This window comes from Aquarana catesbeiana, linkage group LG03, assembly GCF_042186555.1.
Source record: "Aquarana catesbeiana isolate 2022-GZ linkage group LG03, ASM4218655v1, whole genome shotgun sequence".
In the NCBI taxonomy this organism is placed as follows: domain Eukaryota; kingdom Metazoa; phylum Chordata; class Amphibia; order Anura; family Ranidae; genus Aquarana; species Aquarana catesbeiana.
Window position 1 is genome coordinate 35,186,979 of NC_133326.1, and position 22,200 is coordinate 35,209,178.

The window sequence follows — 22,200 nt, forward strand, 5'->3', positions numbered from 1 at the left end:
TTGTTTCCCTGGCTGTGTACAGCGGAATCCAGAAAGAAGTTTTCTGTTTTTGTATCCGAGTATACCGATTATACGCCCACATTTTGTATTTGCAGTCCAGCTCTTCTTGTACGATGTTCCATGCACTGTCCCCATATATGGTCATTTATTGGAGCACTGTTTAAAAAACAACAGGCTTAAAAAAATCCAAAGAATTTAGAGAGAGAGATTGTCCTCCTACGTCGTCAGGTATGTTCAGAGGGTGCAGGTCCCCATCGCTACATTCTAATCGAACACCTAGAATTTTACCCTTGGTCCACACCCATGTGTTTTTCAGGAATGTGCCACAATCCATTTGACATGGGTTTCCTATGGATCTAGTCAACATCTGTGATTCTTGAGCCAGTGCCCACAAACCTAGCCCTCAGCCCCAACCCTAGCCTGCGACTTAGGATACAAAAGGTTCATGCGCTACCTTGATGCCACCCATGTGCTTTTTAGTGTGTTTTACAAGAATTTACTACAATCCATTTAACATGATTTCCTATGGATCTAGTTCACATTTGTGATTTTTGAGCTAGTGCCCTCAAACCTAGCCCTCAACCCCAATCCTAGCCCTCAACCCCAATCCTAGCCCTTCAAACCTAGCCCTCAACCCCAATCCTAGCCCTTCAACCCCCAATCCTAGCCCTTCAACCCAACACTAGCATACAACTTAGGATACAAAGGTTTCTGCGCTACCTTGATGTGACTTTGGCACTCAAGTAGCATCAAAGTCGCACTACATGAACAGAACTGGTATACTTTCCTATTAAAAAAAAACACATCAAAAACACACCGGAAAAACGCATCAACTGCAACCTACATTATATGTGAACCTAGCCTCACCCCCTTCTGGGAATATGTGTAAATTTGAAGAGCCAACTTTCTAGTGTAAAAGAAAAATAACAAGACACACACACACACACACACACACACACACACACACACACACACCTCTCCCTCATTGAGGGTGCATATGTACACAAATGGCAATTTGGCTGGAGGGAACAATAATGGTAGGGCCACACTTAAATAAAATTGCGCCTTTACGATCTATTTTTTTAATATCAAACATGTTATACTTACCTGCTCTGTGCAATGGTTTTGCACAGAGCAGTCCCGATCCAGCCTCTTCTTGGATTCCACACCGTGTTTTACATCACCGCGTTCAGAACGATCGGATTTTCCGACAACTTTGTGTGACCGTGTGTATGCAAGACAAGTTTGAGCCAACATCCGTCAGAAAAAAAATCCATGGATTTTGTTGTCGGAATGTCCGATCGTGTGTACAGGGCATTAGTCTTGCACCCCACAAATCTGACCTTTATGGAAGGATGGCAAGAAGAAAGCCATAAAAGATGTCTGTTTGCAGTTTGCGAGAAGCCAAGTGGGCACAGCAAACATGTGGAAGAAGGTGCTCTGGTCAGATGAGACCAAAATTGAACTCTTTGGCCTAAAAAGAAAAAATGATGTGTGGTGGAAATCTAATTCCGTGTAAATACGAGCGGACTTTCGATGGACTGAACACCGAAGGACTTTTTGACGGAGTTCCGACGCAACGGACTTGCCAACACACGATCACAACAAAGTCCGACTGATTCGAACGTGATGACGTACGACCGGACTAGAATAAGGAAATTCATAGCCAATAGCTGCCCTAGCGTCGTCGTTCGTCCGTCAGACTAGCATACAGACAAACGGATTTTTCGACCGGACTCGAGTCCGTTGGAAAGATTTGAAACATGTTCTATTTCTAAAGTCCGTCTGATTTTTCGAAAGGTCAGAGGAAGCCCACACACGATCGAATTGTGCGGCGGATTCGTTCCGTTGGACCTTTGCTGTCGAAAAGTCCGCTCCGTTAAACATGGTGGTGGCAGCATCAAGTTGTGGGGGGATGTTTTCTTCAGCAGGAACAGGGAAGTTGATCAGAGTTGATGGGAAGATGGATGGAGCCAAATACAGGGAAATCTTAGAAGAAAACCTGTTAAATTCTGCAAAAGACTTGAGACTGGGGTGGAGGTTCACCTTCCAGCAGGACAACAACCTTAACCTCCCTGGCGGTATGATTATTTCGGATTTTAGGTGCTAAAAGCGGTACAATTATTTTGTATGGAAATTTGGCGTTTTATATTGTAGGTCTGTAATTCTTAACAATAACACACTTAAATCTGTCCAAACAAGAGTCTAGTAGATATCCCGGGTATGATAAAGTTATTTTAATAAATAAAAAAAATTAATTATTAAAAAAAAATATATAATAATAATAATAATAATAATAATAATTTCCCCACGATTCACTATCGCTCAATTCTGCAAGTGTTCTAATTTATTATCGCTGTTTTCTAGCTGGTCTAAAGCCACTTTTGACGTAAAGGGACACTTTTTGGTTGCTATGGACAATCTCCAGTTTCCAGACAGAAAGAACAGTATATGCAATAAAAAACTGCATGCAGGGCATGGGCCAAAGCAAAGGGATGTGAAATGATTTCATACAGTACTGTAATATTACAGTACTGTATGTGTTATGATTTACATTTTTTTCAATTTTCCGCCAGGCTCCACCCCCGTGCGTCGCGACGCTCGCAGGGAACGGAGCCTGGCACGGAGAGGCTTCGGGAGGAGGACGGAGCCCGCAGACACCGCGGGGGGACAAGGTAAGTGTACCGCTCCAGGATCCTGCAATGCGATCCCGAGTGTGGCTCGGGGTTACCGCTAATGGTGCTGAATTTTAACCCCGAGCCACACTCGGGAAAACCGCCAGGGAGGCTACACATACAGCCAGAGCTACAATGGAATGGCCCTTTAGTTGTTCAGGGACTACAATTCCCATCATGCCTAGTCAAAGTCATGGAATATCAGAGTTTTACAATGCCTCATGGGATGTGTAGTTCTGCATCGTCTGGAGGGCCGTAGTTTGGAGATCCCTGGTTTAGATGAAAGCATATTCATGAGTTAGAATGGCCCAGTCTATTCTAGACCTAAGTCCAATTGAGAATCTGTGGCACGACTTGAAAATTGATGATGTTCACAGACGCTCTCCATCCATTCTGACAGAGCTTGAGCTTTTTTGCAGAGGAATGGACAAAAATTTCACTCTAGACGTGCAAAGCTGGTAGAGACATCCCCAAAAAGACTTGCAGCTGTAATTGCAGAGAAAGTATTGACTGGGGGGGGGCTGAATACAAATGTACGCCGCACTTTCCACATATTTATTTGTAAAAAATTTTGAAAGACATTTATCATTTTCCTTTCACTTCACAATTATGTGGCACTTTGTGTTGGTCCATCACATAAAATCCCAATAAAATACATTTACATTTTTGGCTGTAACATGACAAAATTTCAAGGGGTATGAATACTTTAAAGGCACTGTATTTGCAAAGAGTTGTAACAGAAACTAAGAAAAATGCTTTTTTTTTTTTAACGCTGTCTTTTTAAATTTATTCAGCAAAAAAGAAAAAACCCAGCAGTGATTACATTTTACCAAAAGAAAGCTCCATTTGTGATAAAATTTTCATATGGGTACAGTGTTGTATGACCGCGCAGTTGTCATTCAAAGTTGACAGCGCTGAAAGCTGAAGATTGGTCTGGGCAGAAAGCGGGTAAAAGTGTCCGGTATTGATTAGCAATTTTTTATTCTTCCAATATATCCATCTATCTATCCGTCCTTCGTCCACACTGCGCACACACAATCCAGACACAACATTGAGAATCCAATATAGGAGGATACAATTACAACCTACGCTTTCCGGGATGTTTGCTGATATCATATCCACACGCTGACACAGATGCTTGTATGAAAAATAGATTAAAACTTCCAATCCTTGTATCTGACTTTTGGTAATAAGAGCATCAGTAATGAACCGGTTATTAATCAAAGGTAATTATTGATCAAATGCCAATGGCCAGGCGCCGTCTGGTCCTATCAGCAGGGGATCGGTGAAGAGACTCCCCGGTGAATCGGAGCAGAATGGAGAGGAGATCACTATTGTGATTGTTCAGTTTTCTGCAGCAGGAGAATATCAGGTCTGTGGGCAGCTGGATGTAGCGGACTTGTGTCCATTTAGATCAGGTTCACACTGGTGAAGGCTCCATTCATTTCAATGAGCTGCCCTACTCACAGAACACAAAGGGAAAAAGTCCTGGACCCTTTCTGAAAATCCCACCGCACAGAATCACATGGTGCTGCAGCACCTTGCGAGTTGATTTGTGTTGGGGTATCATTTAAGCCTCGTACACACGGTACAATTGTCGGCAGGGGATTGTCTGTTGACAGACTGTTATACTAAAATCTGACCGTTAGTACGCTCCTTTTGACAATTGTTGTCCAATTTTCGGCCAAATGTTGGATAGCAGGCTAGTAAATTTTCGGTGGACAACGGCTCCATGTCTGATTTTCGTATGGTCAGCACACAAATCCGTCACACAAAAGTCGAAAGTACAAACACGCATGATTGGAATCAATGCTCAAACATGAAATTAGCAGAAGGTGCCCAAAGGGTGGCGCTCAAGAGCTGAAACTGCTCGTAGTACGTCACTACGTTCGTGTTTGTGGCACGACAATTGTGTATCGTTAGTATGCAAGACAAGATCCTGGCACACACCCTTTTGACAAAAATCAGACGCTGGGTTGGCCAACAATCGTACCGCGTGTACGAGGCTTAAGGCTACTTTCACACTAGTTGCTCTGCGTTAGCGGTAAAGCGCCGCTAATATTGTTTTAGCAGCATTTTTCGGCTTCTATCGCTTTTAACCCCCGAAGGCCGAAGTTGGGGTTAAAAGCGTCCGTGTTGCACGGGCACTGCCGAAGCGCTTTGGCAGCGCCGACCATTCATTTCAATGGGCAGTGGAGGAGCGATGTATACACCGCTCCCAAACAGTCACAAAGATGCTGCTTGCGGGACTGTTCAGAACAAGCGCACCGCCCCAGTGTGAAAAGACGCACTGAAACGAGTGGGGAGGCGGTTTTCAGGCATTAGTTAGAGGCTATTTCTAGCGCTAAAACGCCTGAAAACCACCTCAGTGTGAAAGCAGCCTTAAAAAAGGGGTTGTAAACCAACGGGGCACTCGAGGAGAGCCGCCGAGGGACCCCAGAAGAAGAGGATCGGGCCGCTCTCTGCAAAACCACTGCACAGCAGAGGTAAGTATGACATGTTTGTTATATTTCCCTTTTTTTTTTTTTTTTTTTTTTTTTTTTTTTAAACTGAACCTTTACAACCACTTTAAGCATTTGTTACCCCAACACTTCAAGCAATTGTAAAGGCTCGATTTTTTTTTTTTTTTAACCACTTCCCATCCGGCCTATAGCAAAAGGACAGTCGGGAAGTGGTTCAGTTATCCTGACTGGGCTTCATATGACATTCAGCAGGATAAGCAGCGACTGTGCACCCTAGGGGGTACGAAGCGATCGCTGTCGAGCTTCAGTCTGACACACCGCAACACTGATCTCGGTAAAGAGCCTCTGACGGAGGCTCTTTATCACGTGATCAGCCGTGTCCAATCACAGTGTAAACAGGAATAGCCACTTATCGGATTTTCCTCACTCGTACCTGACAGGCGCGAGTAGATTAGAGCCGATCGGCTGCTCTCCTGACGGGGGTGGGTGGGGTCTGCTGATTTTTTTTTATCAGCGCAGCCCCCCCTGCAGATGCCCACCCAGGACCTCCAGGGATGCCACCATGACCACCATGGATCCCCAAAAAGGACACCCACCAGGTATGCCACCCTGGACCACCAGGGATAAGCCAATCAGTGCCTGCTAGTGCCCATCAGTGAAGGAGAAAAAAAACTTACTTATTTGCAAACTTTTATAACAGAAACATAGAAAAAACCTTTTCAAAATTTTTGGTCTTTTTTTTTTTTTTTTTCTACACAAATAAACGCAGAGGTGATCAAATACCACCAAAAGAAAGCTCTATTTGTGGGAACAAAATTATACATTTTGGGTACAGTGTAGCATGACCGCGCAATTGTCATTTAAAAAGTGACAGTGCTGAAAGCTGAAAATTGCCTTGGGCAAAAGGGGGGGGGGGGGGGTGGTGGTTAAGTAACAAACATGTTCTACTTACCTCCTGTATGAAGTTGGTTTTGCACAGAGCAGCCCTGATCCTCCTCTTCTCGGGTCCCTTTTTGCTGCTCCTGGCCCCTCCCTCCTTTGAGTGCCCCTCAGCCAGCAGCTTGCTACAGGGGGGCACCAAAACCGAGTCAGAGCTCCGTGTATCCATTCAGACACGAAGCCCCAACCTGGCCCCGTCCCTCTCTCCCCTGATTGGCTGACTAACTTTGTTTAACAGCCGTGGGAGCCAAGGGGTGGGTGTTTGGCGAACGAAGCTCAATCTCCATTGGTGGCCACTTGCTTTGCCACCTGGGCTCTGCCTCTTTGTTGGCGGCGGGGGCCGGCACATACAGGTGGGTCTAGTACACTGACACCCTTCCACCACCAGAGGGCGCCCACTCCACATCTACCAGCAATTTCACTGTTGTATCTGATTGGCTGACAACATGAGCTCACTATATTATAGGAAAAAAAAAAAAAAAAAATCTAACCTTTATGTCTATCTGTTGGGCTGATTACATGAGTCCTATTTAATATTATTAACCACATGCCCTCCTGCCCAGACCAAATTTTCAGCTTTCAGTGCTCTCACAATTTGAATGACAATTACTCAGTCATGTAATACTGTACCCAAATGAATTTTTTGTCCTTTTTTTCCATACAAATAGAGCTTTCTTTTGGTGGTATTTGATCACCTCTGGGTTTTTTATTTTTTGCGCTATAAATGAAAGAAGACTGAAAATTTTGAAAAAAAAAAAAAAAACAAAAAAAAAAAAGGATCAATATCTATACTGGGAATCTCAGTGGGCTGCTGCTTCTCCTCCCCCCAGCTCTTATGAAGCTGAGAACAGAGGAAATGTGATAAAAAAAATAAATAAATAAAAAATTAAAAAAAAAAAAAAAAAAGGGGGAAAAGGGTATTATTAATGTTTGTGTTATATCTATACAAAAAAATCTTTGCCTTTCATTTCTATTTTAAACTGAATAGGTTGTTTTAAAAAGGTGATCGTTTACAATCGCCAAGAATGAATGGCACCCCTTCAGGTCTGCTGAAGAGCAGCGATTATGTGAACATTCCCAACCCACACAAGTATGAACCTAGGTCTACACACATGTGCAGCGAGTACTCCTCACTTTACGACCAGGCTCCGTTCCAATAACCAGGTCGTTAAACTAATTGGTTGTTAAACGAGGAGCCACAAGTAGATTGATATTTTAAGCATTCTTAACAACTGTAATGTATTGTGAAAAAAAAAAAAAAAAAAAAAAGAAGTCTAAAAACTCAAAACTCCAGCTCAATAACGTTGTTTTAATTTGCAGAAGTACAGAACACAAATGAAAATTCTATACTGTACAATACAAGGATGTATATGGCATCATTCAGGTGGGGAGAGCTGGTGATAAGTCTGAGTGGTCATTAAACGAGGAGTATCTGTATAGTGTGTGAGTGTTCAGCAGAGAGGCTGTGTGGCTCAGAATGGGGCCACAAACAGAATATCTTTGGATGAAGGCAAGTATAACACCAGGTTGGCAGCACTAAAGGGGGGGGGTGTCTGAAGACCATTGTAAAATAAAGATGTACTTTAAAGCAAAGGTCCCCAACCCCTGTGTGGCGTGGCAAGGGGTGGGTGTTTGGCGAACGAAGCTCAATCTCCATTGGTGGCCACTTGCTTTGCCACCTGGGCTCTGCCTCTTTGTTGGCGGCGGGGGCCGGCACATACAGGTGGGTCTAGTACACTGACACCCTTCCACCACCAGAGGGCGCCCACTCCACATCTACCAGCAATTTCACTGTTGTATCTGATTGGCTGACAACATGAGCTCACTATATTATAGGAAAAAAAAAAAAAAAAAAATCTAACCTTTATTTCTATCTGTTGGGCTGATTACATGAGTCCTATTTAATATTATTAACCACATGCCCTCCTGCCCAGACCAAATTTTCAGCTTTCAGTGCTCTCACAATTTGAATGACAATTACTCAGTCATGTAATACTGTACCCAAATGAATTTTTTGTCCTTTTTTTCCATACAAATAGAGCTTTCTTTTGGTGGTATTTGATCACCTCTGGGTTTTTTATTTTTTGCGCTATAAATGAAAAAAGACTGAAAATTTTGAAGAAAAAAAAAAAAAAAAACACAAAAAAAAACCAAATTTTTCTTAGTTTCTGTGATAAAATTTTGCAAATTATTAATTTTTTTTCATAAATTTTGGCCACAATTTATACTGCTACATAAAAATAACCCAAATTAGTGGATATTATTTGGTCTGTGTGAAAGTTATAGAGTCCACAATCTGTGGTGCAAATCATAAAAAAATTGATCACACCTGATGTACTGGTGGCCTCTCTCATTTCTTGTGACCCGAACAAGTCAGGACAGTACAAATACCACCCAAATGACCCCTTTTTTGAAAGTAGACATTCCAAGGTATTTAGTAAGATGCATGGGGAGGTTTTTGATGTTGTCATTTTTTCCCCACAATTCTTTGCAAAATGAAGATTTCCCCCCCCACACACACACACACAAAATTGTCATTGTAATAGGTTATTTCTCTCACATGGCATGTGTATACCACAAATAACACCCCAAAATACATTCTGCTCCTCCTCCTGAGTATTACAATACCACGTGTGGGACTTTTTCACAGCCTGGCCACATAGAGAGGCCCAACATGCAGGGAGCACCGTCACGTGTTCGAGGAGCATAAATTACACATTGACTTTGACACTTTTGAAGGCCCCGGAGCACCAGGACAATGACACGTGACACTGATACGTGACACTGATGTGGCACCGATACATAGTTACATAGTTACATAGTAGGTGAGGTTGAAAAAAGACACAAGTCCATCAAGTCCAACCTATGTGTGTGATTATATGTCAGTATTACATTGTATATCCCTGTATATTGCGGTCATTCAGGTGATTATCTAATAGTTTCTTGAAGCTATCAATGCTCCCCGCTGAGACCACCGCCTGTGGAAGGGAATTCCACATCCTTGCCGCTCTTACAGTAAAGAACCCTCTACGTAGTTTAAGGTTAAACCTCTTTTCTTCTAATTGTAATGAGTGGCCACGAGTCTTATTAAACTCTCTTCTGCGAAAAAGTTTTATCCCTATTGTGGGGTCACCAGTACGGTATTTGTAAATTGAAATCATATCCCCTCTCAAGCGTCTCTTCTCCAGAGAGAATAAGTTCAGTGCTCGCAACCTTTCCTCATAACTAAGATCCTCCAGACCCTTTATTAGCTTTGTTGCCCTTCTTTGTACTCGCTCCATTTCCAGTACATCCCTCCTGAGGACTGGTGCCCAGAACTGGACAGCATACTCCAGGTGCGGCCGGACCAGAGTCTTGTAGAGCGGGAGAATTATCGTTTTATCTCTGCAGTTGATCCCCCTTTTAATGCATGCAAATATTCTGTTTGCTTTGTTAGCAGCAGCTTGGCATTGCATGCCATTGCTGAGCCTATCATCTACTGAGACCCCCAGGTCCTTTTCCATCCTAGATTCCCCCAGAGGTTCTCCCCCCAGTGTATAGATTGCATTCATATTTTTGCCACCCACTGGCACTGATGACAGATGGCACCAATATGTGTCACTGACGACACGTATGACAGATGCTACTGATACGTGACACTGATGGCAGTGGGGGTCACTTTTTTTTTTTTTTACTCACGCTGCAGCGGTTCGCTCTCCCTCCTCACATGCTCTCTCTGTGTGAGGAGGGAGAGCCGGCGATGAGAGATGATCTCATATGTTTACATATGAGATCATCTCTCATTGGCACCGCCGATCGCGCTGAAAACGGCGGCTATGATTGGCCGTTTACAGCGATCTGTGACTGGCTGTATCCAAGGGACACGGCCAGCACGGAACTTCCCTGATGCGCGCCCGCGGGAGAGCACATCGCGGAAGTAAACAGGAGGACGTCCACAGACAGCCTCCTGGCAATTAGCGTCCGCGCTGCAGCTGTCTTTCGGCTATAGCGCGGGCACGAAGTGGTTAATAATATATTGAATTGAGCTCATGTAAATCGAACAAAACAAAATAAAAGATTTAAAAAATACATTTTTGGCTTCACTAATTTCTCATAATAAATACAAAACACAAATAAAGATGTGGGTGGCAGTTAAGCTAACAGGCTGCAAACCCCCGAAACATTCACCCAAGCCCCTCCCCCCCTCGGTTTGCAGGAGGGTCATCTTGCTTGAGGCCGGTCCTTGCTTTAAGGTGTACACTCACCGGCCACTTTATTAGGTACACCTGTTTAATTGTTTGGTAACATGAACTGCTAAGTAGCTAATCATATGGCAGAAACTCCAGGCATTTAGGCATCTAGACATGGTGAAGACGACTTTCTGAAGTTCAAACTGAGCATCAGACTGGGGATTTAAGGGACTTTGAACGTGACATGGTTGTTGGTGCCAGACGGGCTGGTCTGAGTAGTTCAAAAACTGCTGATCTACTGGGATTTTCACGCACAACCATTTCTAGGGTTTTCAGATAATGGTCTGAAAAAATGAAAATATCCAGTGAGCGGCAGTTGTGTGGAGGAAAATGCCTTTTTGATGTCAGAGGAGAATGGGCAGACTGGTTCCAGATTATAGAAAGGCAACAATAACTCAAATAACCACTCATTACAACCAAGGTATGCAGAATACCGTCTCTGAATGCACAACACACTGAAGCAGATGGGCTACAGCAGCAGAAGACCACACTGGGTGCCAGCTAAGAACAGGAAACTGAGGCTACAATTCTCACAGGATCACTAAAATTGGACAACAGAAGATTGGAAAAACGTTGCCTGGTCTGAGGAGTCTCAGTTTCAGCTGCAACATTCAGATGGAAGTGTCAGAATTTGACGTAAACAACATGAAAGCGCATGGATCCATCCTGCCTTGTATCACCGGTTCAGGCTGGTGGTGATGGTGTAATGGTGTGGGGGATATTTTCTTTGCACACTTTGGGCCCCTTAGTAATAACTGAGCATTGATTAAACACTACGACCTACCTGAGTATTGTTGCTGACCATGTCCATCCCTTTATGACTACAGTGTCCCCATCTTCTGATGGCTCCTTCCAGCAGGATAATGCACCATGTCACAAAGCTCCAATCATCTCACCACTGGACAATGAGGTCTCTGTACTCCAATGGACTCCACACTCACCAGATCTCATCCAATACACTCACCAGATCTCATCCAATACACTCACCAGATCTCATCCAATACACTCACCAGATCTCATCCAATACACTCACCAGATCTCATCCAATACACTCACCAGATCTCATCCAATACACTCACCAGATCTCATCCAATACACTCACCAGATCTCATCCAATACACTCACCAGATCTCATCCAATACACTCACCAGATCTCATCCAATACACTCACCAGATCTCATCCAATACAATCACCAGATCTCATCCAATACAATCACCAGATCTCATCCAATACAATCACCAGATCTCACCCAATACAATCACCAGATCTCACCCAATAGAGCACCATTGGGATGTGGTGGCATCATGCATGTGCAACCAACAAATCTGCAGCAACTTCATGATTCTATCATGTAAATATGGACCAAAATCTCTGAGGAATGTTTCCAACACCTTGTTGAATCTATTCCATGAAGAATGAAGGCAGTTTTGAAGGCAAAAGGGAGTCCAACCCGGTACTAGTAAGGTGTACCTAATAAAGTGTCCGGTGAGTGTATACTGCCATACTGACATATTGTATATCACATCAGTCTCCCAAGAAGCTTACAATCTAAGGTCCCGATCCCACGTGTATACTCCATTGTAGGGCCCATTCAGATAGGGAACCATTAAAGCTGGAAAGTAGAACTCCTCCCTTGTAGTGGGGATGTCTCAGTCCTGCAAGGTTTAAACGATCACCTATGTCTGGAGGACTTACCCGATCGTCTGCTCCTGCAGGCTGTAATGGTGGCCATACACGCTTCAATAAATGATTTATTTTCCGATCGATTCCCCCCTCCCCCCGACAGGAACAATCAATCTTTAGTTGAGCCCTTTCAATCTATATACGAGACACACACACAGGGAAGTGGGTTTTATATGATAGATACGATTGTAAGTGATCAATCACTTCTCTACTTCATCATTGTAATCTTATAAATTGATTTACTGATCAGACGCATCACCAAAGTACCTGCTGATCGATGCAAACCGATCAATACATTTCCACTCTGGCCAGTGGACTCCGTTTGATGGAATCTGATCTAGACCGATAGGAAGGGAAGTTATCGCTTTAGGATTGTTTTCCGATCCGATCTTTTGATTGGCTCACACAAGGATAGAATAATGAAATCACAGTGTGTATGGCCGCCGGTAGGCTGATGATGGCACCCCGGCAGATTTATTTAATTTGCAGAGATTACCGGCTGCTACAAATCATTATCGGCAGCAATCAGTGATTTTTAGTGAAGACGATCGCTCCACACTTCACAGAAAAGCATCACAAATGTAAAGGGGGGGGCCTCTGATGTAGAGGGGGGGGCTCTGATGGGGACCTCTAATGTAAAGGGGGGGGCTCTGATGGGGACCTCTAATGTAAAGGGGGGGGCTCTGATGGGGACCTCTAATGTAAAGGGGGGGGCTCTGATGGGGACCTCTAATGTAAAGGGAGGGGGGGGGCTCTGATGGGGACCTCTAATGTAAAGGGAGGGGGGGGCTCTGATGGGGCCCTATAATGTAAAGGGGGGGCTCTGATGGGGACCTCTAATGTAAAGGGGGGGGGGCTCTGATGGGGACCTCTAATGTAAAGGGGGGGGGGCTCTGATGGGGACCTCTAATGTAAAGGGGGGGGGGCTCTGATGGGGACCTCTAATGTAGAGGGGGGGGGGCTCTTATGGGGACCTCTAATGTAGAGGGGGGGGGCTCTGATGGGGACCTCTAATGTAGAGGGGGGGGGCTCTGATGGGGACCTCTAATGTAGAGGGGGGGGCTCTGATGGGGACCTCTAATGTAGAGGGGGGGGGCTCTGATGGGGACCTCTAATGTAGAGGGGGGGGCTCTGATGGGGACCTCTAATGTAGAGGGGGGGCTCTGATGGGGACCTCTAATGTAGAGGGGGGGGGGCTCCGATGGGGACCTCTAATGTAAAGGGAGGGGGGGGCTCCGATGGGGACCTCTAATGTAAAGGGAGGGGGGGGCTCTGATGGGGACCTCTAATGTAGAGGGGGGGCTCTGATGGGGACCTCTAATGTAGAGGGGGGGCTCTGATGGGGACCTCTAATGTAGAGGGGGGGGGGGCTCTGATGGGGACCTCTAATGTAAAGGGAGGGGGGGGCTCCGATGGGGACCTCTAATGTAAAGGGAGGGGGGGGCTCTGATGGGGACCTCTAATGTAAAGGGAGGGGGGGGGCTCTGATGGGGACCTCTAATGTAAAGGGGGGGGCTCTGATGGGGACCTCTAATGTAAAGGGGGGGGCTCTGATGGGGACCTCTAATGTAAAGGGGGGGGCTCTGATGGGGACCTCTAATGTAGAGGGGGGGGGCTCTGATGGGGACCTCTAATGTAAAGGGAGGGGGGGGGCTCTGATGGGGACCTCTAATGTAGAGGGGGGGGGGCTCTGATGGGGACCTCTAATGTAAAGGGAGGGGGGGGCTCTGATGGGGACCTCTAATGTAAAGGGAGGGGGGGGCTCTGATGGGGACCTCTAATGTAAAGGGAGGGGGGGGCTCTGATGGGGACCTCTAATGTAAAGGGAGGGGGGGGCTCTGATGGGGACCTCTAATGTAAAGGGAGGGGGGGGCTCTGATGGGGACCTCTAATGTAAAGGGAGGGGGGGGGCTCTGATGGGGACCTCTAATGTAGAGGGGGGGGGCTCTGATGGGGACCTCTAATGTAGAGGGGGGGGCTCTGATGGGGACCTCTAATGTAAAGGGAGGGGGGGGGCTCTGATGGGGACCTCTAATGTAAAGGGGGGGGGCTCTGATGGGGACCTCTAATGTAAAGGGGGGGGGGCTCTGATGGGGACCTCTAATGTAAAGGGGGGGGGCTCTGATGGGGACCTCTAATGTAAAGGGGGGGGGGCTCTGATGGGGACCTCTAATGTAAAGGGGGGGAGGGGGCTCTGATGGGGACCTCTAATGTAAAGGGAGGGGGGGGGCTCTGATGGGGACCTCTAATGTAAAGGGGGGGGGCTCTGATGGGGACCTCTAATGTAAAGGGGGGGGGCTCTGATGGGGACCTCTAATGTAAAGGGAGGGGGGGGGCTCTGATGGGGACCTCTAATGTAAAGGGAGGGGGGGCTCTGATGGGGACCTCTAATGTAGAGGGGGGGGCTCTGATGGGGACCTCTAATGTAGAGGGGGGGGCTCTGATGGGGACCTCTAATGTAGAGGGGGGGGCTCTGATGGGGACCTCTAATGTAGAGGGGGGGGGGCTCTGATGGGAACCTCTAATGTAAAGGGGGGGGGGCTCTGATGGGGACCTCTAATGTAGAGGGGGGGGGGCTCTGATGGGGACCTCTAATGTAGAGGGGGGGGCTCTGATGGGGACCTCTAATGTAAAGGGAGGGGGGGCTCTGATGGGGACCTCTAATGTAGAGGGGGGGGGGGCTCTGATGGGGACCTCTAATGTAGAGGGGGGGGCTCTGATGGGGACCTCTAATGTAGAGGGGGGGGGCTCTGATGGGGACCTCTAATGTAGAGGGGGGGGGCTCTGATGGGGACCTCTAATGTAGAGGGGGGGGCTCTGATGGGGACCTCTAATGTAAAGGGAGGGGGGGCTCTGATGGGGACCTCTAATGTAGAGGGGGGGCTCTGATGGGGACCTCTAATGTAGAGGGGGGGGGGGCTCTGATGGGGACCTCTAAAGTAGAGGGGGGGGCTCTGATGGGGACCTCTAATGGGGACCTCTAATGTAAAGGGAGGGGGGGCTCTGATGGGGACCTCTAATGTAGAGGGGGGGGGCTCTGATGGGGACCTCTAATGTAGAGGGGGGGGGCTCTGATGGGGACCTCTAATGTAGAGGGGGGGGGCTCTGATGTCACTATCAGAAGACAGACCATTGCAGTCATCACTGGGGTGTCTACAGACAGGAAGTTGCTGCAAATAGTCTGCAGGAGATCAGCAGCGCTGAGATAATAAAGAATAAAAGTGACAATATGATGATTGGTTATTATAGGGAAGTCCCTGGGATCTCCCCCTATAATCCTATCACTGTCCATAGAAGAGCCCCTCCTCCTCCTCCTCCTCCTCTCCGCACACACAGGTATGGGGACACCCCCTTGTATTGTCACCCCACCTGACCTCCATATTCCCCGCTCACCTCACCCACAGCTCCGGTCCTCCTCCCCTCAGCGGGCTCCCCGTCCTCCTCCTCCTCCGGGCTCATCACCCACAATGAGAGCGGACCACAAAACAAACTAGTTCCCACAGCGGGCTCAGAAGACTGGCACCGCCAGGCAGCCAATGACCGAGCAGCAAGAAGGGGAGAGGGGCGGGGCGCCCGCCGGGATATCCAATGAGAGTCGGTGGGCGGGTCGGAGTGGGAGAGGCCGAGGCTCACCATGGGAGGTGGCGGGGCTCTGCTCGGTCTCAGGACACAACACAGGGGAGGGGGGAGGAGCGGAGGATTCTGGGAAATGTGTCATCCCAACTCAGCTGGAAGTTTGTTCTCTCCGGAGGTGAGGAGCGCTCTGATTGGTCACTTTGTATGACAGAGAAACATTGTTACAATGATAGAGATACATGATATCTATAGGGGAGATCTCCATCATATTAGAATAGAGATAGAGGGAGAAGTCACAGATCATTAACCAGTTTCCTGCCACAAAAAAAAAAAAAAAAAAATCAGATTTTTGCACAAATGTTAAAAATAAATTTTAGGCCTGAAGATTAGTTGATTTTACCCCCCCGCATGACCAGGCCATTTTTTGCTATTCAGCACTGCGCTACTTTAACTGGTATTTGCGTGCAAAACTACGCAAATTAAATTTGTATCTTTTTTTTTTTTTTACGCAGAGCTTTCTTATTTTTTGTACTTTCTGCTATAAAACATACCTAATAAATAATATAAAAAAAATCAATCTTCATAAATTTTCACTAAAATGTATTCTGCTACATGTCTTTGATAAAAAAAAATCCCAATAAGTATATATTGATTGGTTTGTGTGAAAGTTAAAGTGTCTTCAAACTATGGGATATATACTGGATTATTTTATACTACTAATGGTGATGATCGGTGACTTATAATGGGACTGTATTGCGTCGAGCAATCTGACACTAACTGATGCTGGGAGGGGGGGGGGGGGGGACTGACTAACTGCCACTGACATCACCAGTGACACTAAGGCTGGATTCACACCTAGGCATTTTTAATGCGTTTGGCATTTTGCAGATTTGCACAACAGTCCATTTACCATGGTTTCCTATGGAACACGTTCTGTAGTGCAAATCTGCAAAATGCAAAAAGCACTAAAAATGCCTAGGTGTGAATCCAGCCTAATACAGTGATCAGTGATAATACTATACACTGTCACTGTACTAATGGGCAGTGGCAGCCGGTCCATAAGGGGCACAGGGGTGCTGCCCCCCTAATCTCCATGCGGGACACCGGATGCATTGATTTCTATGAGCTTTTTTTTTTTTTTGAAGCACATGATTAGAACCTGAGGCTCTAATCGGCTTAAAAAAAAAAATTGGGCTCAGGGCGCAGAGCCCACCAACTTGTGACATTAGCGAATCAACATTCGCTATCGCCTTCCTGCTTCTCCTCCTGGGCCAATCAGGACAGGAAGCAGGTCTTAACTGGATTGGCCAGGAGGAGAAGGCAGGAAAGCCGCCCACGACCTGGTTGGGGTAAGTACCTACTGAGGGGGGAGTCACCCCCCCCCCCCCAGAAAATGGAGCACCAGCTTCCACTACTGCTAATGGGAAGGGGTTAAAGTGGAGTTCCACCCAAAATGGGAAGTTCCACTTGTCTGCCAGCCTCCCCCCCCACATATGGCACCTTTTGGAGTGGAAAGGGGAGCAGATACCTTTTTTTGACAGGTACCCACTCCCACTCCCGGCTCAGTTCACTGCGGACATTGGACCCCCCTTCCTTCCCCCCGCAGCCATCTGGAAAACTCCACAGGTCCCAGAAGACTGCAGCCCATTCACAAAACGCAGTATGCTTCCCTTAGTCAAGATGACAGCTCGGGCGAGGATGGTGCCGGACGTTAACAAGACACTGGTCACCGCCCACACCCATAACTGGCCTTCACAGTAAGGAGCACATGGAGGGCATATACATACAAGAAAAGGACAATTCCATAGCTCAACTCACCAACCAGTCTGCTGACCAACCAGCAGCTTTCACATGCGTTTGCAAATGTGTGCTAACTAAACCCCTGCTTTTAACATACGGTTAGACAGGTAAATTTGGTTGGTCAGCAGACTGGTTGGTGAGTTGAGCTATGGAATTGTCCTTTTCGAGGATGGTGCCGGATCCCTGGACAGGAGGGAAGTGTCCTTATATTAAAGGGGTTGTAAACCCTCATGTTTTTTTCACCTTGATGCATTCTATGTATTAAGGTGAAAAACCTTTTGTGCTGCCCCCCCCCCAGACCCGCCCCCCCTTCTCTTACCTGAACCCAATCATTCCAGCGTCAAGAACGAGCCCAGCAGCTCCAGCTGCTGTCTCGGGTCCCCATTGGATAGATTGATAGCAGCGGGAGCCATTGGCTCCCGCTGCTGTCAATCAATTCCACTGACACGGGATCCAGGGGGCGGGGCCGAGTCCTGCTGTCTGTGTCAACGGACGCAACAGCAGGACTCGGGAGCGCGCCCGCACGAGTGCCTCCATGGAATGCGGCTCTCCGTGGGGGCACTCCTGAAGAGGAGGAGCCAGGAGTGCCGCCGGGGACCCCAGAAAAGGAGGATCAGGGCCGCCCTGTGCAAAACCCTTGCACGAGGAGTAAGTATGACATGTTTGTTATTTAAAAAAAAAAAGAAAAACGTACAGCTTTACAATCACTTTAAAAGTCAGCTGCTACAGTATTTGTAGCTGCTGACTTTTAATTTTTTGGGGGGAGCCTGGAGCTCCACTTTAACATTTGGAGCAGTCAAGGGGTTAAATGTGTGCCTAACTATGTGTAATACATGTAAAGTGTGCTGCTTTTACTAATAGATCTCTTAGTTTCTCATCCCTGCTTTGCAGATTTGGAGAGATCCCTCCCCCTGTACAGAGCTCTGTGTTGATTGTCAACACAGAGCTCTAGGCTGTGATTGCACACAGCTGATCAGCAGGTCCTGGTCGTGAATCATTGGCTGGGACTTGTTGACAGGCTCACAGCGGGTGCTGGCAGGGGGCACATGTGTGCGCCCTAAACCTGGAAGCAGGCAGTGCCTTACGGGTACATCGCTTTACCTGTGCAGGCTGCCGCCCGGATGGGAGAGGCTCTGGAAAAAGTCCTGGAGGTGAGCATGGGAGGAGGTGATGAGGGAACTAGAGAGCAGGAGGTCTTGGGAGGAACGGAGATGGCGATTAGGTTGGTATTTTGGGACTAGCTTAGTGATGTAGGTGGGGGCAGAGTTGTGGATGGCTTTGTAACTTATTGTTAGTATTTTGAATTTAATTTGTTGGGCGAGTGGCAGCCAATGAAGGGATTGGCAGAGAGGGGTAGCAGACACTGAGCGGTTAGTAAGGTGGATGAGTCTGGCAGCAGCATTCATGATGGACTTAAAGGGGGATAGTCTATGTAAAGGTAATCCAATGAGGATGGAGTTGCAGTAGTCAAGGCAAGAGATGACCAAGGGAGTAAACTAACAAACATGTTATACTTACCTGCTCTGTGTAATGGTTTTGCACAGAGCAGCCCCGATCCTCTTCTTCTCGGGTCCCTTGCCGGCACTCCTGGCCCCTCTCTTCTGCCTAGTACCCCCATAGCAAGCAGCATGCTATGGAGGCACCTGAGCAGACTCACTCCTGAGCTGCTGCTCTGTGTGTTCATTCACACGTGGAGAGCGGCTCGGCTCCGCCCCTGCTATCTCCACATTGGTACAGTGGCTGTGATTGGTAGTTGTGGGAGCCAAAGGCTTCCACTGCTGTCTCAGCCAATGAGGAGAGAGAGAGTCGGGGCTCCCGTGCAAATCACTGGATCAAGATAGGTGTTCAGGTAAGTTTTAGGGGGGGGGCTGGGGGCGCTGCTGCACAGAGAAGTTTTTTTACCTTCCTGCATAGAGTGCATGAAGGTAAAAAACCTTGGGCCTTTACAACCACTTAACCTCCCTGGTGGTTTTCCCAAGTGTGGCTCGGGGTTAAATTTCAGCACCATTAGTGGTAACCCCGAGCCACACTCAGGATCACATCTCAGGATCCTGGTGCAATATACTTACCTTGTCCCCAGGGTCCTGCGATGTCCCCCGCTGTGTCCGCGGGCTCTGTCCTCCGCCCAAAGCTTCTCTGTGCCAGGCTTCGTTCCCTGCGAGCGTCCTGACACACGGGGGGCGGAGCCTGGCGGCAAATTCAAAAAAGTGAAAAATCATAACACATACAGTACTGTAATCTTACGGATTATAGTACTGTATGAAATGATTTCACATCCCTTTTGTCCCCAGTGCTTTGTCCAATGCCCTGCATGCAGTTTTATGTTATATATACTGTTCTTTCTGAAACTGGAGATTGTCCATAGCAACCAAAAAGTGTCCCTTTACATCAAAAGTTGTTTTAGACCAGCTAGAAAACAGCGATAGTAAATTAGATCACTTGCAGAATTGAGCGATAGTGAATCGTAAGGAAATGTATTTTATTATTATTATATTATTATTTTTTATAATTATTTATATTTATTTATTATATTATAATTTATGATTTTGTGTTTCAAACTTCATCATACCCGGGATATCTACTAGAGTCTTGGTGGACAGATATAAGTGTGTTATTGCTAAGAATTACAGACCTACAATATAAAACGCCAAATTTCTATGCAAAATAATTGTACCGCTTTGAGACACAAAAATCTGACATAATCTTACCGCCAGGGAGGTTAAAGTTGGCCATAGAGACAAATCCAAATTTATCCGGTTCAGCAGGGACATTTCAAATATCCATCAGTGTGTGGCCGTCCTTGTTTGTTAGAAGTTGATCGTTAGATCGACTTCTATCAAACCAACAAGTTTGAAAACTTTTATTTTTGGCGGCAGCTGCTGGGTTCCGCTGTCAGAATACAATGTCCCTGCAGATTGGATTCCTGCATCCACCTCGTTTGTGTGGATGGAGGAATCTCTTCATTTTTTCCCCTTCAACCCAAAAAAAATGTACTCATCCACGACCAGCTTAATTTAGCTTAGCAAACAGGTTTGATTTAATCGCTTCAGCCCTGGAAGATTTGGCTACTGAATGACCAGGCCATTTTTTGCAATTCGGCACTGCAACGCTTTAATTGACAATTGTGCGGTCATGCGATGCTGCACCCAAACAAAATTGACATTCTTTTTTTCCCCACAAATAGAGCTTTCTTTTGGTGGTATTTCATCATATCATCTTTGCAATTTTTATTTTTTTCGCTATAAACAAAAAAAGAGCGACAATTTTGAAAAAAAAAAAAACACAATATTTTGTACTTTTTGCTATAATAAATATCCCCATTTTTTTTTAAAAAAAAGCACATTTTTTTCTGTTTAGGCCGATATGTATTCTACATATTTTTGGTAATAAAAATCGCAATAAGCGTATATTGACTGGTTTTTGCAAAAGCTATAGCGTCTACAAAATAGGGGATAGATTTATAGCATTTTTATTATTATTTTTTTTTTTTACTAGTAATGGTGGCGATCTGCTATTTTTATCGGGACTGCAACATTATGGCGGACACATCGGACACTTTTGGGACCATTGGCACTTATACAGCGATCAGTGCTATAAAAATGCACTGATTACTGTAAAAATGTTACTGGCAGGGTAAGGGTTAACACTAGGAGGCGATCAAGGGGTTAACTGTGTTCTAACTGAAGGGAGGATGGGACTGTCTAAGGGAGATGAGAGATCGCTGTTCATACTTTGTTTGAACACACGATCAGTCTCTTCTCCCCTCAGAGAACTGGGATCTGTGTGTTTCCCGGTTCTCGGTGTCTCACGAGCGATCATGGGAACCCGGCGGTCATCGCGCCCCCCGGGCACTCGCATTGGCTCCGGGGGCGAGCAGCAAGCGCGCTCCTAGTGGCCACAGGGCGAAGAGGTCGGCAAGTGGTTAAAGGAGTTGTAAAGCCAGAAGGTTTTTAGAATGCATTGAGATAAAAGCCTTCTGTGTGCAGCAACCCCCCTAATACTTACCTGCGCCCCCTCTCTTTTAAGCAACGTTGCAGGAGTGTCTTGTCTGCTCAGGACTCCACCCCTCATTGGCTGAGGCAGTAGCGCAGCGGCATTGGCTCCCGCTGCTGTTAATCAAAGTCAGTCAGCCAATGAGTAGAGAAAGGGGGTGGGGCCGAGCCACGGCTCCATGTCTAAATGGACACAGGGAGCTGTGGCTCGGCTCGGGTGCCCCCATAGCAAGCTGCCTGCTGTGGGGGCACTCAACAGGAGGGAGGGGCCAGGAGCACCGAAGAGGGACCCGAGAAGAGGAGGATCTGGGCTGCTCTCTGCAAATCCACTGCAACAGAGCAGGTAAGTACAACATGTTTGTTATTTTTAACAAAAAAAATTAGACTTTACAATCACTTTAACTTTAAATAGTTTATTTGGACCAAGCTCCAAGCTAATTCTTGTGCCCGCAGTCAACGTTCCCTTCGTACCTCCCAAGACCTCCTGCTCTCTAGCTCTCTTGTCACCTCCTCCCATGCTCACCTCCAGGACTTCTCCCAAGCATCTCCCATCCTATGGAACTCCCTACCCCAATCTGTCTGATTATCTCCAACTCTATCCACTTTTAGGTGATCCCTGAAAACGTTTATCTTCAGAGAAGCCTATCCTGCCACCACCTACTTACTGTAACTGTACTTTTATTTTCTTCATCAGCTCATCCTCCACAGTTTATTACTTTTTGTATCACTTGACCATCCCTTTTAGAATGTAAGCTCTAATGAGCAGGGTTCTCTGATTCCTCCTGTATTGAATTTTTATTTATAACTGTACTGTCTGCCCTCATGTTTTAAAGCGCTTTTTTT

The 22,200-nt window shown here is 46.5% G+C and overlaps 1 protein-coding gene across 3 annotated transcripts in view; it reads right to left on the reverse strand.

Annotated features, from left to right (window-relative positions):
• Positions 1-15,535, reverse strand: part of KLHL25 (kelch like family member 25) — an 89,674-nt gene extending 74,139 nt beyond the window's left edge. For 2 of the 3 annotated variants that reach the window (XM_073618421.1, XM_073618422.1), the window contains exon 1: positions 15,383-15,535. The gene's annotated coding sequence lies outside the window, so the exon portion shown is untranslated. Of the gene's footprint in view, positions 1-12,001; positions 12,533-15,382 lie in introns of those variants that run through there. The other variant, XM_073618424.1, reaches the window with a different exon arrangement.
• Positions 15,536-22,200: the final 6,665 nt, after the last annotated feature.